Source organism: Alosa alosa, chromosome 18 (genome assembly GCF_017589495.1).
Source record: "Alosa alosa isolate M-15738 ecotype Scorff River chromosome 18, AALO_Geno_1.1, whole genome shotgun sequence".
In the NCBI taxonomy this organism is placed as follows: Eukaryota; Metazoa; Chordata; class Actinopteri; order Clupeiformes; family Clupeidae; genus Alosa; species Alosa alosa.
The window spans coordinates 593,183-607,710 of NC_063206.1; the positions used below are offsets into that span (position 1 = coordinate 593,183).

A 14,528-nucleotide genomic window follows, 5' to 3' on the forward strand; every position below is an offset into this window, starting at 1 on the left:
TCAGACGCCAGCAACGTGGAGGTGGGGTACTGGTATGGGCTGCTATTGTTAAGGATGAGCTAGTTGGACCTTTTCGGGTTAAAGATGGACTTAAAATCAACTCCCACAGCTACTTCCAGTTTTTAGAAGATACTTTCTTCAAGCAGTGGTACAGAAAAATCTACATCCTTCAAGAAGGCAGTGAGTTGGGAGAGAGAAAGCAAGAACACATAGGCTACTACTGGCCAATCCTCTCCAATTGTTAGAATTGGACTCTGGGCGTTTAGGGAACAGCTGAGGGAGGAGGCTACTTGAAACTGTGAGTTTCGGGTCGGTGTGGCTTGAGCGGACTTTCAGTTGACAGTAATTAACACCCTTTTGAACAATCTAAGCTGTGCTTAACGTCAGAGGGCGGTCCACGCTGATGCATCATTAGCGAGATAGGAGGACAGCTGCATGCAATTCCTAGCAGCATAAAAATAGTGGCTGCTGCTGAAGCGTCAGCATAAGCGGCAGCCCTCGGTTCAGCCAGCCTCGTTTAAGACGGACGCGGTCAAGACAAGCAAGTTTACCTGTGCTGGGTCACGGCACAGGCACCGACAAAAGGCAAAATGTGCCGTTCCACCATATCTGTTATCACCGCCAATGCAGAAAACGGCATCATGCCAAAAGGGGCAGAAATCGCCTTTAACCTCCAGGAACTTAAACGGTTCTCACCGACAGAAACCTCCTTCTCCATGGGCTTGTGGAACTGTCAATCCGCCCAGTCAACAAACGGACTTCATAGCTGGCTATGCCAACCACCTTTCATTGGAACTCCTTGCTCTCACTGAGACTTGATCAAACCAGAGAACACTGCCACCCCGGCTGCACTCTCCACTAACCTTACACTATCCCACACCCCTCGCCTATCTGGGCGAGGAGGCGGACGGGCCTGCTGATCTCCAACAAATGGAAATTCACCCCGCTACTGCCTTCAAACAAATATGTCTCATTCGAATTCCATGCCATCACAGTGATCGCCCCAGCAAAACTCTACGTGCTGGTCATCTACCGCCCTCCAGGCCAACTAGACTACTTTATTGACGAACTTGACACTCTGCTATCCTCCATCCCTGAGCATGACTGTCCGCTTTTGTTCTCGGTGATATGAACATCCACTTAGATGCCCCAGGCTCAGCGGACTTTTTGGCCCTGGTCCACTCCTTTGACCTCGAACTGGTTCAAAGCCCACCGACTCACAAAGCTGGCAAAGAGCTTGACTTGATTTTCACTCGGAACTGCAGCACAAACACCCTCATGGTGACGCCTCTCCATCTTTTCTGACCACTTCTTCATCCAGTTCAACGCCAGCCTGACAGAACAGCCTCCGGCTCCTCAGCCGATGGTCACGTTCGGCCGCAACATCCGGAACCTGTCTCCAACGCACTTCTCCTCTCTGGAGGTTAATGAAGCCACTGACTCGCTCTGCTCCACACTGACCCCTCATTATCTAGACGAGGCTGTGCCCTCTTACCACAAGGCCAGCTCGATCCAAACATTCTCAGCCATGGCTAAATGATACCCTCCGATCACAGCGCACCAAACTCAGAGCCGCGGAGAGGAAATGGCACAAATCCAAACTAGCTGACGACCTCAAAACTACCAGACACTCCCTGACCTCCTTCTCAGCCAGCATCACTGCTGCTAAGACTGCTTTCACAATGACAAAATCAACAGTGCTACAGACACTCAAAACATTTCTCAACCTTCAAATCGCATTCAACCCTCAGCTGCCTCCTCCTCCATCCAGCCTTACTGCAGATACCCTCGCCTCATTTTTTACAAACAAAGTGGCGGCAATCAGCAGTCAATTCTCTATGCCCACTCAACGATCTGACTCAGATACCGCGACTCCTACAACCTCTAGGGACTGCTGGAACATCTTTTTTCAGCATTCACGCCTCTCTCCCGAGAGTGAAGTGTCCAGACTCCTGACATGCAGCCGTCCTACCACATGCTTTCGCTGGACCCTATACCTCACGAGCCTACTTCAGTCCATCAGCCCGACCATCGCTCCAGCTATCACACATGTGATCAATGCCTCGCTAACCTCCGCACATTTCCAACAGCGCTCAAAATGGCCCGGGTAACACCGTTACTTAAGAAAGCTTCTCTCAACCCTGCTCAAGTCGAGAACTACCGCCCCTGTCTCACTACTGCCTTTCCTATCCAAAGGCATTGAACGAGCAGTCTCCAAACAGGTCTCTGACTTCCTTTCACAGAACAACCTTCTGGATCCAAATCAGTCTGGGTTCAAAAGCGGCCACTCTACGAAACGGCTCTGCTGTCTGTAACAGAAGCCTTGAAAGAAGCCAGGGCGACCGCTCGATCATCAGTACTCATTCTGCTTGACTTATCGGCTGCCTTTGACCGCGGTTAATCACCGTATCCTTCTCTCTATACTCGCTGACATGGGAATCTCGGGAGCTGCTCTCTCCTGGTTTGAATCCTACCTCACAGGGCGCTCGTTTAACGTATCGCCCTTGGTCAGCTATCTGCACCTCACCATCTCACCACAGGGGTCCCCAGGGCTCAGTGCTGGGCCCCCTTCTCTTTGCTATCTACACCACCTCCTTGGGACAGATTATCCGTTCGCCGCGGCTTCTCATACCACTGCTATGCAGGCGACACACAGCTCTATCTGTCCTTTTCCACCTGGCTGACCCCCTGGTTTCAGCATCGGATCTCAGATTGCCTTTCAGACATAGCTACATGGATGAAGGCACACCACCTCCAGCTGAACCTCTCAAAGACTGAACTGCTGGTCATCCCAGCTAAACCTACCATACACCCACGACATCAACATCAAATTTGACTCCCTGTCTGTTTCACCCGACCAGGACTGCAAGAAATCTAGGAGTTGTTCTCGACAACCAACTAAACTTCTCAGATCATGTTGCCTCAGTCGCCCGGTCATGCGTTTAAGCACTCTACAACATACGGAAAATCAGGACTTACTTGACTCAAGATGCTACCCAACTTCTGGTTCAGGCAATAGTCATCTCACGACTCGACTACTGCAATGCCCTCCCTGACAGGTCTCCCAGCCTGCGCAGTGAAACCACTTCAGATGATCCAGAACGCAAGGGGCGGCGCCTGGTCTACAACCAACCCAAAGGGCACATGTTACCCTCGCTGCTCATCCAGCTACACTGGCTACCTATGGCGGGCCCATCAAATTCAAGTCTCTAACGCTTGCCTACAAAGTAGTCTCGGTTCTGCTCCCCACCTACTTGAATGCCCTCATACAGACTTACACTACCTCCAGACCGCTCGCTCCTCTGACGAACGGCGCCTGGCTCTACCACCGGGTGCGGCTCAAGCCAATCCAAACTTTTCTCATCTGTTGTTCCTCGTTGGTGGAACACACTGCCAGTTCCTACAAGGGCAGGGACATCCTTTTCCACTTTCAAAAAACTCCTGAAGACCCAGCTCTTTAGAGAACATCTACTCTCATAGCAACACTTACAACAAGTCTTACTGATCCTAGCACTCACCAGCCGTTAAACTGACAAGTAACTGTTAAAATACAGCACTCACCCGGCACTTATTCTTACTGTACTCTAATGTGTTTTTTTAAACTGTCCTAAAATTGTGAGAATTGTTCTAAAACTTACTGTTTACCATGTTGTTAGTCGCTTTGGTTAAAAAAGCGTCAGCCAAATGTAATGTAATGTAATGTAATGTAATATAATGTAATGTAATGTAAAGAAGGCCATGATTTTTATGCAGGACAATGCTCCATCACATGCATCCAAGTACTCCACTGCATGGCTAGCCAGCAAAGGCTTTAAAGATGACAGAATAATGACATGGCCCCCTTCCTCACCTGACCTAAACCCATTGAGAACTTGTGGACCCTTCTTTAATGTGAGATTTACAGTGAGGGAAGACAATACACCCCTTTGAACAGCATTTGGGAGGCTGTGGTTGTTGCTGGACAAAATGTTCATCATCAACAGATCAAGAAATTAACAGACTCCATGGATGGAAGGCTCATGACAGTTATTGAAAAGAAGGGTGGCTATATTGGTCACTGAATATTTCATGAAGTGTTTATTTGTACATTTTGAGTTTTATTTTTTATTCTTACTCTAGGAAATGAAAATAAACAAGTGGAGTGGGAAAATTTTAGTTTTTTATTTAGTTGCATAATAATTCTGCACACCAGTAGTTGGCTAATAATTCTGCACACCAGTAGTTGGCTAATAATTCTGCACACTAGTAGTTGGCTAATAATTCTGCACACCAGTAGTTGGCTAATAATTCTGCACACATAGATTTTCTCCTGAGAAAGCCAAAAGTCACTTTCCCTTTCTTAAATATTCAGGTTTGAGGTTTATTAACATTTTTGATTGACTGAGATCATTGTATTTGTTCAAAAATACAATTAATCCTCAGATATACAACATGGTCATAAAGTCATGACATGGGTCATGGTCATAAAGTCATAAAACAGCCACTTACTCGCAAACGCTACTCTACATATTATAAAAGCATATACCCTGTACATGAAATATAACATTAATCAACAAAATAACATTTCCATCTTCCTCCACACCAAGCATAAAACATACTCTATTCTGTATAGGCAAATATAGTGTAAAGCCTATACATTTTGGCATATACAGTCCAGGGAAAACAAATGAAACACTCTAAAATATATATTTTCTGAAAGCATATAATCTGTAGATAAGATATAGCACCATTTAAAACATGTCCCATCTTCCTCCATGCCATGAACAATGCATTGCCCTCTATTCTGTATAGGCAAATCTAGTGTAAAGGGGATACATTTTAGCCTATATTGTCCAGGCAAAACAGATTAAACACCCAAAACCATATATTTTCTAAAAGCATATAACCTCTAGAGGAGATATAACACCAGTTAAGACATGTCTTATCTTCCTCCATGAATGCACAATACAATGCCCTCTATAATCTATAGGCGAATCTAGTGTAATACATATTGGCATGTTATCCCAGGAAAACAAATTAAACACCCTAAAAAATATATATTTTCTGAAAGCATATAATCTGTAGATAAGATATAACACCATTTAAAACATGTCCCATCTTCCTCCATGAATGCAAATTGCCCTCTATGTAAAGGGTGTATATATGTTGGCATGTACAGTCCACAGTCCAGGAAAACAAATTAAACACCAGTCCAGGAAAAAGAAATAAACATATATATTTTTCTGAAAGCATATAATCTGTAGATAAGATATAGCACCATTTAAAACATGTCCCATCTTCCTCCATGAATGCACAATACATTGCCCCTATTCTGTATAATCTGTAGATAAATCTAGTGTAAAACATGGATACATTTTCTATTCTGTATGGCGAATGTACAGTCCAGGAAAAAACAAATTAAACATCCTAAACTATATATTTTCTGAAATTTAACCTGCAGATGAGATATAACACCAGTTAAGACATGTCCCATATTCCTCCATATAACAATACATTGCCCTATTCTGATGAGAATCTAGTGTAAAAAGCACATTTTGGCATGTACAGTCCAGGAAAACAAATATATTTTCTGAAGGCATATAACCTGCAGATGAGATACAACACTAGTTAAGACATGTCCCTTCTTCCTCTATGCCATGGATTCTGATGGTTAATAAGGGGATACATTTTAGTATTGTCCAGGCAAAACAGATTAAACACCCCAAACCATATATTTTCTAAAAGCATATAACCTCTAGATGAGATATAAAAGTTAAGACATTGGATTTTAATAAGCCTGTATTGCATTTGCTCTGTATTAAAAAGCATTGATTTTAATTTATGGCTGAAAAAGGTAGAGCATTGAAACATTTTCAATTTTAACATTTAAAATCCTATTCTTGTTTAATTTGGCCATCATTTGATATCAATTTCACCCCTGTAGGCTGAATAGTAATTGAGATATAGCCATTCTAACCTGTTGACAGCCATTTTTTCAGCCATTTTGAAATGACCCCTTTCCCAAGGTCAGATTTTACTAGATTTTTAGTATGTTATTTAGCATGTCCAACAGTACCAGAATCCATAAAAAAACTTTTGTATCAATTTTTTTGACGTTGAACCCTATATTGACCCGCCTACAAGGTGGAAAGAGGTGCAAGAAGTAATAAAACGTGCAAGGGCCTCTTCAGCCCCGGGACCTAATGGAGTGCCCTACCGGTTGTATAAAAGTGCACCAGATGTTTTAAGATTTCTATGGTAATTGATGAAGATAGTTCGTAAAAAGTATTCCCAAGGCTTGGCGGAGGGCTGGGGGAATATTTATTCCCAAAGAAAAGGATGCAGTGGAGATTAATCAATTTAGGCCAATTAGTCTACTGAATGTTGAAGGGAAGGTTTTCTTCAGTGTGGTGGCACGGAGACTGAAAAAAATACCTTGAAAGGAATAAATTAATTGATACCACGGTGCAAAAAGCTGGAATTCCTGGCTTCTCCGGGTGCTTAGAGCATACAAGTCAAAGTCAGCTTTATTGTCAATTTCTTCACATGTTCCAGACATACAAAGAGATCGAAATTACGTTTCTCACTATCCCACGGTGAAGACAAGACATATTTTACCAATTTAAGTCCACAGACAAACATAACATTCAAGTAAACAAAAAAGTAAATAAGAGGGCACATATGATGAAAAAAAAGAGCAGCAAAATTTGGTTGAAATTGTGCATAGACAGTCAATAAAATACTAGTGCAAAGGCCAATAAAAGGCTGGGGTAGTTCTGTTTGACCTAAGTAAGAAAGAAAGTGGCATAGTGGTGCAAGTTATGTAAGAGCAGCAGAAGTGTTGTGTTTTCAGGACAACAAAACAAGCTGCAAAGTGTACAAGTGGGCAAGTGGAGAGTGCAGGCGGCCATTGTGGGTCCAATGTCCAGGATGTTATGTAGCTGAGGGTGGAGGAGGGAGAGAGTTCAGCATCCTTACAGCTTGGTGTATGAAGCTGTTGGTGAGTCTGGTAGTGCGGAGGCGCAGGCTTCTGTACCTCTTCCCAGAGGGCAGTAGATCAAACAGATTGTGAGCGGGGTGACTTGCATCACTCACAATTTTGGTCGCCTTTATGGGTGAGGTGGGTGGTGTAAATGTCCTTCAAGGAGGGGGGAGTGAAGCACCAGTAATCCTTCCAGCTGTGTTCACTATGCGCGCTGCAGGGCTTTCCTGTTGTATTCAGTGCAGCTTCCGCCCACACAGCGATACAGCTGGAGAGAGGATGCTCTCAATGGTGCCTCGGTAGAATGTGGTCATGATGGCTGGTGGAGCACTTGCTCAGCCTGAGTTTCCTCGCGAGGAAGTACAGGCGGCGCTGAGCTTTCTTAAAGTGATGCAGTGTTGGTGGTCCAGGAGAGGTCTTCACTGATGTGCACACCCAGGAATTTGGTGCTGCTCGCTCTCCACCACAGCACCGCCAATGGTCAGTGGCAGGTGTTGGGTGTGACCTCTCCGAAGTCAACAACAATCTCTTTGGTCTTGCTGACGCTCAGCAGGAGGTTGTTGTCCCTGCACCACGTGGTCAGATGGTCGACCTCCAACCTGTATTGAGTCCGCCGCCCTTGGTGATGAGACCCACCAGAGTTGTGTCAGTCAGCAAATTTCACTATGTGATTGTTGCTGTAGGTTGCAGTGCAGTCATGCGTCAGCAGGGTGAAGAGCAGCGGACTGAGCACGCAGCCTTGGGGGGGCCCCTGTGCTCAGTGTGATGCTGCTTGAGGTATTGTTGCCAACACATACTACTTGAGGCCTCTGACAGAGGAAGTCCTGTAGCCAGTTGCAGAGGTAGGTACTGAGTCCCAGTTTGTCAAGTTTGCAGATGAGTTGTTGTGGTATTATGGTGTTGAATGCAGAACTGAAGTCTATAAACAGCAATCTCACATATGAGTCTCTTTTTTTTCCAGGTGGGTGAGGGCTGGGTGGAGGGCAGAGCAGATTGCATCCTCTGTAGACCGCTTTGGCTCGGTATGCAAACTGGAAGGGGTCCAGGGTGGGGAGAATGGATTTGATATGTGACATGACAAGCCGCTCAAAGCACTTCATGATGGTGGGTGTCAGTGCCACTGGGCGGTAGTCATTGAAGCAGGATGGAGCAGTTTTCTTCGGCACAGGTATGATGGTGGCAGCTTTGAAACATGATGGGACGATGGCTTGCTTCAGGGGAAGTGTTAAAGATGTCTGTGAAGACATCCTCAAGCTCCCCCGCGCAGTCCTTCAGCCGCCGCGACCTGGGATGTTGTCTGGACCTGTTGCCCATCACGGGTGTTGATAGCAGCAAGTGTCCTCTTCACGCTGTCGGCAGAGAGGCACAGGGGCTGCTCATGTAGAGGGGGATGGGTCTTCTGTGGGCAGGTGCTGTTTTGTGCTTCAAAGCGAGCAAAGAAGCGGTTCAGGTTGTTGAGCAACCAGCATGATTTGGCACCAAATTCAATTAGCAATGCGTGAGAAGAGAGACCTGCACGTTGTGTTCTTGGATTTGACTAATGCTTTTGTGTCTGTGCCGCATAGTCTGTTGTAGGAGGCCTTTGATTATTTCAGAATCCCGGGTAGCATTAAAAGCCTAGTAAAAGCATACTTTCTGGATATTCAATTATGTTTTACTACAGCTGATTACACCACAGGGTGGCAACAACTCGAGATAGGAATCATGGCGGGATGTACCATCTCCCCACTTGCTTTTACAATGGCAATGGAGGTCATCATTAGGGCCTCAAAATGGGTAGTGGGTGGGGAGAAGTTGCAGGGAGGGCCACCTCCTCCCGATTAGGGGCTTTCATAGACGACATGACAACCTTGACGTCCAACCGTTCCATACACCAACAGGTTGCTGGATAAGTTAAATAGCAATCTGCAATGGGCCAGAATGAAGGTGAAGCCAAGTAAGTCTAGGAGTCTCTCAGTTGTTAAAGGGAAGGTAATAGATAAGAAGTTTGCTATAAATAAAGAGGTGATTCCCACAGTTCTGGAGAAACCAGTGAAGAGTCTAGGAAGGTGGTATGATGCAAGCCTTAGTGATAAATCACAGGTTGAAGACTTGAGACAGGTCACTAGGCAAGGTATTGCAAAAATTGACAAGTCAGGGCTGCCAGGTAAGCTCAAGCTGTGGTGTTTGCAGTTTGGTTTATTGCCTCGGCTAATGTGGCCATTGACAGTTTATGAAGTTCCTCTGTCAAAGGTAGAGAGGTTGGAAAAAATTATCAACTCCTTTGTCAGAAAATGGCTCGGAGTACCACGCTGCTTAAGCAGTGTAGCCTTGTATGGGAAGGGCATTGTAGAGTTGCCAATATCTAGTCTGACAGAGGAATTTAAGTGTGCTAAGGCTAGATTGGAAATGACTCTTACTCAGTCCAAGGACCCAGTGCTGAGGAAAGTTGCACCCACAGGTAATGCAGGGAGGAAGTGGAACCCAGAGCAGGCAGTTAAGCAAGCTCAATCAGCATTGAAGGGATATAATGGGCCATGTGCAGCATGGGTGGGAGGTTTAGGGGTGGGTGTAAGTAAACCCTTGTGGAGTAAGGCTTCTGCAGGAGAAAAGAGGAAAATGGTAGTGGAGGAAATGCATAGACAGGAGGAGGCTGTAAGATGTACTAAGGCAGTGTCGCAGGCAAAACAAGGGCAGTGGGTGAACTGGGAAGGGGTGGAAAAAAGACGGATTAAATGGAAAGATCTATGGGGCATGGAAGCTGGTAAGATCAGATTTATGTTAGGTGCTACATATGATGTGCTCCCATCTCCCAAGAATTTAAGTCAATGGTTTGGTGAGGATGATAAATGCATACTTTGCTCGTGTGTGGGCAGGCTCCACCATATCCTATCAGGGTGCAAGGTAAGTCTCACCCAGGGGCGGTATCCGTGGCGTCATAAGCAGGTATTGAAATGTGTGGCAGCGGCAATAGAGGATAAAAGGAGAGAAGTCAATTCATTAGCAGCTAGTAAAGGGGTAAGGCAAATTAACTTTGGACGTCAGGGGGATAAACCTTGTTCCGCGAAGGCCAGGTGTAAAACCGCCAGTTGAAAAAATGGGGCTGGCTGGGAATGAAGGTTGATCTTGGCCAGCAGATGGCGGTACCTCCACATATAGTGAGTACTAAACTACGACCCGATGTAATTCTATGGTCGGATTCAGAGAAGATAGTTTACTTCATTGAACTCACTGTTCCTTGGGAAGACAGAGTGGAAGTGGCCAATGAGCTGAAGAGAGCTAAATACACTGAAATAGCAGAGGAGGCAGCCAAGCGAGGTTGGAGTGCATGATTAAGGCCTATAGGCCTATCGGAACTATTTGTGCAATTTTTACTTCGCGAAGTTGTCGCGAAATCAGGCATTTTAGATCGCAACAATCTCAAAAAATCCTTGCGAAATCCTGGAGGGACTGGATAGTGATTGATGTGTTCTGCATGTGCAAACTACTACTACTAATACTACTAATAGTAAATAGTAGACGTAGTGGAGATGTGGTATGATTTATCATGCTCATTGCTCAGTGATATTGTGCTTGCATGTTCTTCCTGGTCAGGCCCATAGAAGCCAATGCACCTGTCTCTGTCTGAATAGTCAGCTGGATATAATGTGCAGCTGACCTGAATGTGCTGTGGAGTGCCATAGGCCAAACTTTACCAAGAACTTAATACGGAATCATAGTAATATTGCAAAAGGTATGGTGATGGTGCCTTTTTGGGAAGGAAAAGAGGATAGCTTACATGTAAACAGTTTTCTGAAAGGTCACTTTGTCAAAGCAGCCTACTCTAACCACGCATCTCCAGACATGATAAAACAGCTTATTGAAAAACTATGTGACCTCTTCTTGTATGTGATGGTTCTGCTCTGTTCATTTCCCACATATAAAGGGGGTGGCTTTTCAAACGTAAAAAGCAGAGATTTCATGAAGGGTAGAATTTGTTATTGGAGTTCTCTGACTAGTATGTGGCCGACTTGTTAAGTGTGCTTGCAAAGCAGCACACTTATTGTTCTTCCTAAGTTTTATTATTATTTTTCCCGTCTCCCTAATTTTTTGTCAGCTCTAGCGCCTAGGCCCTTTGGACAGAGACACCGTTCCAACTTTAAAACGTCCGGTCAGTACTGGTGTAAGTTGCTTGCGAAGATGACGTCAGGTGGGCGTGTCGTTCGTCCGCCATATTGGATTGAACAGAAAGCTAAACTAAATTTTCACAGGTCACAAATTCGGTCAGAACGCTACGAAACTTGATGTACATTATCCTTGGACCAAGCCTCACAAAAAGTTACCAGAAGGATTTTTGATTTTTTTCGAAAGCCGCTTTGCCCGCCACAGCTAAACGAAATCGGGCGGGCGGTCTCAAACAGGAAGTCGCCCATATCTCAGGAACACTGTCACATATCGATACCAAATTTTGTATATGAACTGGGGACTCCAGTGTGAGGGTGCATAAGCAAAAAAAAAAAAAATATTCCAAAAGTTTCCAGCATTTGGCAAAACACCCACAGGTATTTGGTAACTATCACCTTTCACCTTTGCACTTGCACTTCTATCATGTACAATGCCTTCCAAGTATGCACAATGTCTCTGGGCAGCCACAATGTCTCCGGGCAACCTTGCCCAATCATGAAATCCTTGCTCTGCCATGGGGTAGTATGGACTTACGAACTGAAGTAGCAAGGAGAACATTAGCTATTTATAGCTGACGTAGTACAGTTATTTTCACATTGACGGTATTCAAATTAAATTTTTCATTATTGTTAAATATCATGATGGGAGAGTATTATTAAAAATGTTACAAGTATGCATATGTTTACAGGCATTTAGGTTTTACTGTGTTGTTTTGTTGTAAAGACATGCAAGGCATTCTGGGCCATGTAATGAACAGTGTTCGGCACCACTCCATACGTATTAATATGAATAGGTGTTTCTGTAAACCTAGGGACAATAAACAGCTATCTCTGGTAATCGCTCATTGAAGAGGAAACTATGATAAAAAGATTGTTTTCCTAAAAGCATGGTGTTGACAAAAGAATAAGCAGGAAATGCCACGTTAATCTTAAATAGCCTACATCTGAACGCTAGGTGGCAACGTTGTATTACATTTCACTAAATGCGGTGGAATTAGTGTGAGCTTCTCAAGGAAGTAAGGTGCAAATATTATGTAATTTATCATGGGAAATTATTGGAAATGTTATTTCTTGTTTATTCTAATTGCAAACCACACACATCCATTCGTAATCACACGTACAGTGGGCATCGCTTTCAAATGGCCACTTCAGTCGCGCATTACGAGGCGTGAAGCTGCGTGAAGCTTTAGTACCACTTTCAGCCACTGTGCTTCGCTCTGCCACTGTACATCGCTCTGCCTGCCGCCCCTTCTGAAAAAGCTCGATTTACCTCGATTTAGGCTACTTGGGTATGGCTTAAGGCTTGACTACACGGTGGTAACGGAAATCGAAATTTGCTGTCTACATTATTGTCAGTGTTGGGTTAACGCAACTACGCAAATCAAAACAGTGGTGTGATAATTGAGCCAGTAGAGAAATAACTGTTCAGAATTAATCTGTAGCCTTGGGTAGGCTTCTGCAACGTTTTTAACAGGCTACGCTATAGAGGCTTACCCACGTTTTGGTTTCGCAAATTAATTTGCCCTACTTCTTGACTGCAATGTAGTCAATTGACTGCTTGACATGTCATTTTTATTTTTCTGTACAATAAACAAATACATCTGCTTTATGCCGCAGAATTACAGTAATATTTGGAACTTACATAGTCCAATGCATCGTTACACTACGTGTTTCCCAAAACCATAGTAGCAACGAACGTTCGCAACCACTATCGTAAAGTTGTGTAGTTACAACTATACCTCTCGACCTGTGGTAGAATGCTAGTAGAGGCATAGTTCCAGGGATCTTCATGTCAAAGACGTCACTGACGCCAGTTATTTGTTTGCAAATTAATAATTATAAATATATTTAGGTTTCTAATTGATATTTACACTTCTAACCACCATACATCCATATTTTAAAATGCCCAAGGCAGAAAATACATAAATTAAAAGTTAATTTGCAGCCATGTGCACGTAAGTAAAAGTCACACCTGCAGATAATAATAAGGTGGTGCGACTTTTGACGAGTCAGCTGAGAATATGTAGCCTTTGATTTTCATGGAGGGGGGGGGGTCCTTGTTAGTTTACGCAAACCAAGCCAAGAAAGGCTGATTCTGATTTTGATAATATGATCTGCACAAAAGATAAACTTAGGTAAACAACAATGTCAATATTGTTGTCAAAATCTTAACCCAGATTTGAACTCTTGGACAGGGGACTGGTAACTGCTGTGCAACGGCGGCTGTCATCTGCCGGCCTTAACGCAATGCGCCACAGAAGTATGTGCAGGTGCCCGTTCACGTGCTACTAAACGTCATTAACCACCTTAGTCCAGACTACTGACGTTTGGAAACTATCATGGTCCAAACTTACAGTACTATGTAAGTACGACAGTTTTGGGAAACAGTCGTAACTTACATGTTGGTTAGTTGAACGATTAGTTAGTAAAAAGCTAACCTCCGTAGTTGTACGGGAAACGCACCCAAGATCAGCTTGTAGGCCGTTAGCAATCTGTTTATTTTATTTTATGAAGCCTACACAGTAGATCACATGCCACATTCTCACTTTCAATAGACAGATGCAATAGCCATTGGTCAAGTATTGAGTATAAAGCAATTAAGATAGGACCCTATACAAAAAGTACTTCATACTATCATAAAAATTCGTTAAAAACAAATAGCATTTTACAACTTGACAAAACACTGTATTAAATATCGTAGGGCACAGGAGAAAAAAAACTTGTACATCCATTGGCCCGTGGGAGATCACATGCCAGTTGCCTCTCCCTTCAGTGCTATGACTCGCTCGGGCTGTGAGCTTGTTTCGCCAAAAAAAAACTATTGCAAATATCAATGCGTCTTTGTTCATGGGTTTGGCCTCACAGCAGAGGCTTAGACAACTATGACCCACGTTTTGGTTTCGTAATTTGCCCTACTTATTGACTGCAATGTAGACAATTGACTGCTTGACAGGTTATTTTTATTTTTCTGTACAATACACAAATACATCTGCTTTATGCCGCAGAATTACGCACTTGGCCAGCCTATAGAACGGGCACATTTGAGAGAATAGAGAATGTACGCACGCAAGAATCTGTAGGCTATTTGTGGCTGGTTACCAGCAAACAATGTTTAATGCATTAACTCAAGACGTCAAACATTTTCTAAACAATACAAACAGAAAGGATGCAGCAGGCAGCAAATGTAGAAGAGTCATTTCCAGTGGAAGAACAAAATGCTGAATGAAGCCCAAAGATATAAAGGCATATCTGGCAAGTTGTTATTTTTGAAGACGTAAATGGTTGGGCTATAGGCGTAGTTTGCAAGAAGGAGACATAAAGCGTGAGCATGCCACACTATCCACAGCTGTGGTAGGGGGGGGTAGGAGGATTACTGTTAGCGCAGGATTTATATAAAATTCTTCAACAGAAGGCCTGCCTCGAAT

The 14,528-nt window shown here is 43.9% G+C and overlaps 1 protein-coding gene across 1 annotated transcript in view; it reads left to right on the forward strand.

The window, feature by feature from the left end:
• Positions 1-14,528, forward strand: part of LOC125311860 — a 32,526-nt gene that overhangs the window by 4,493 nt on the left and 13,505 nt on the right. The window lies entirely within an intron of this gene.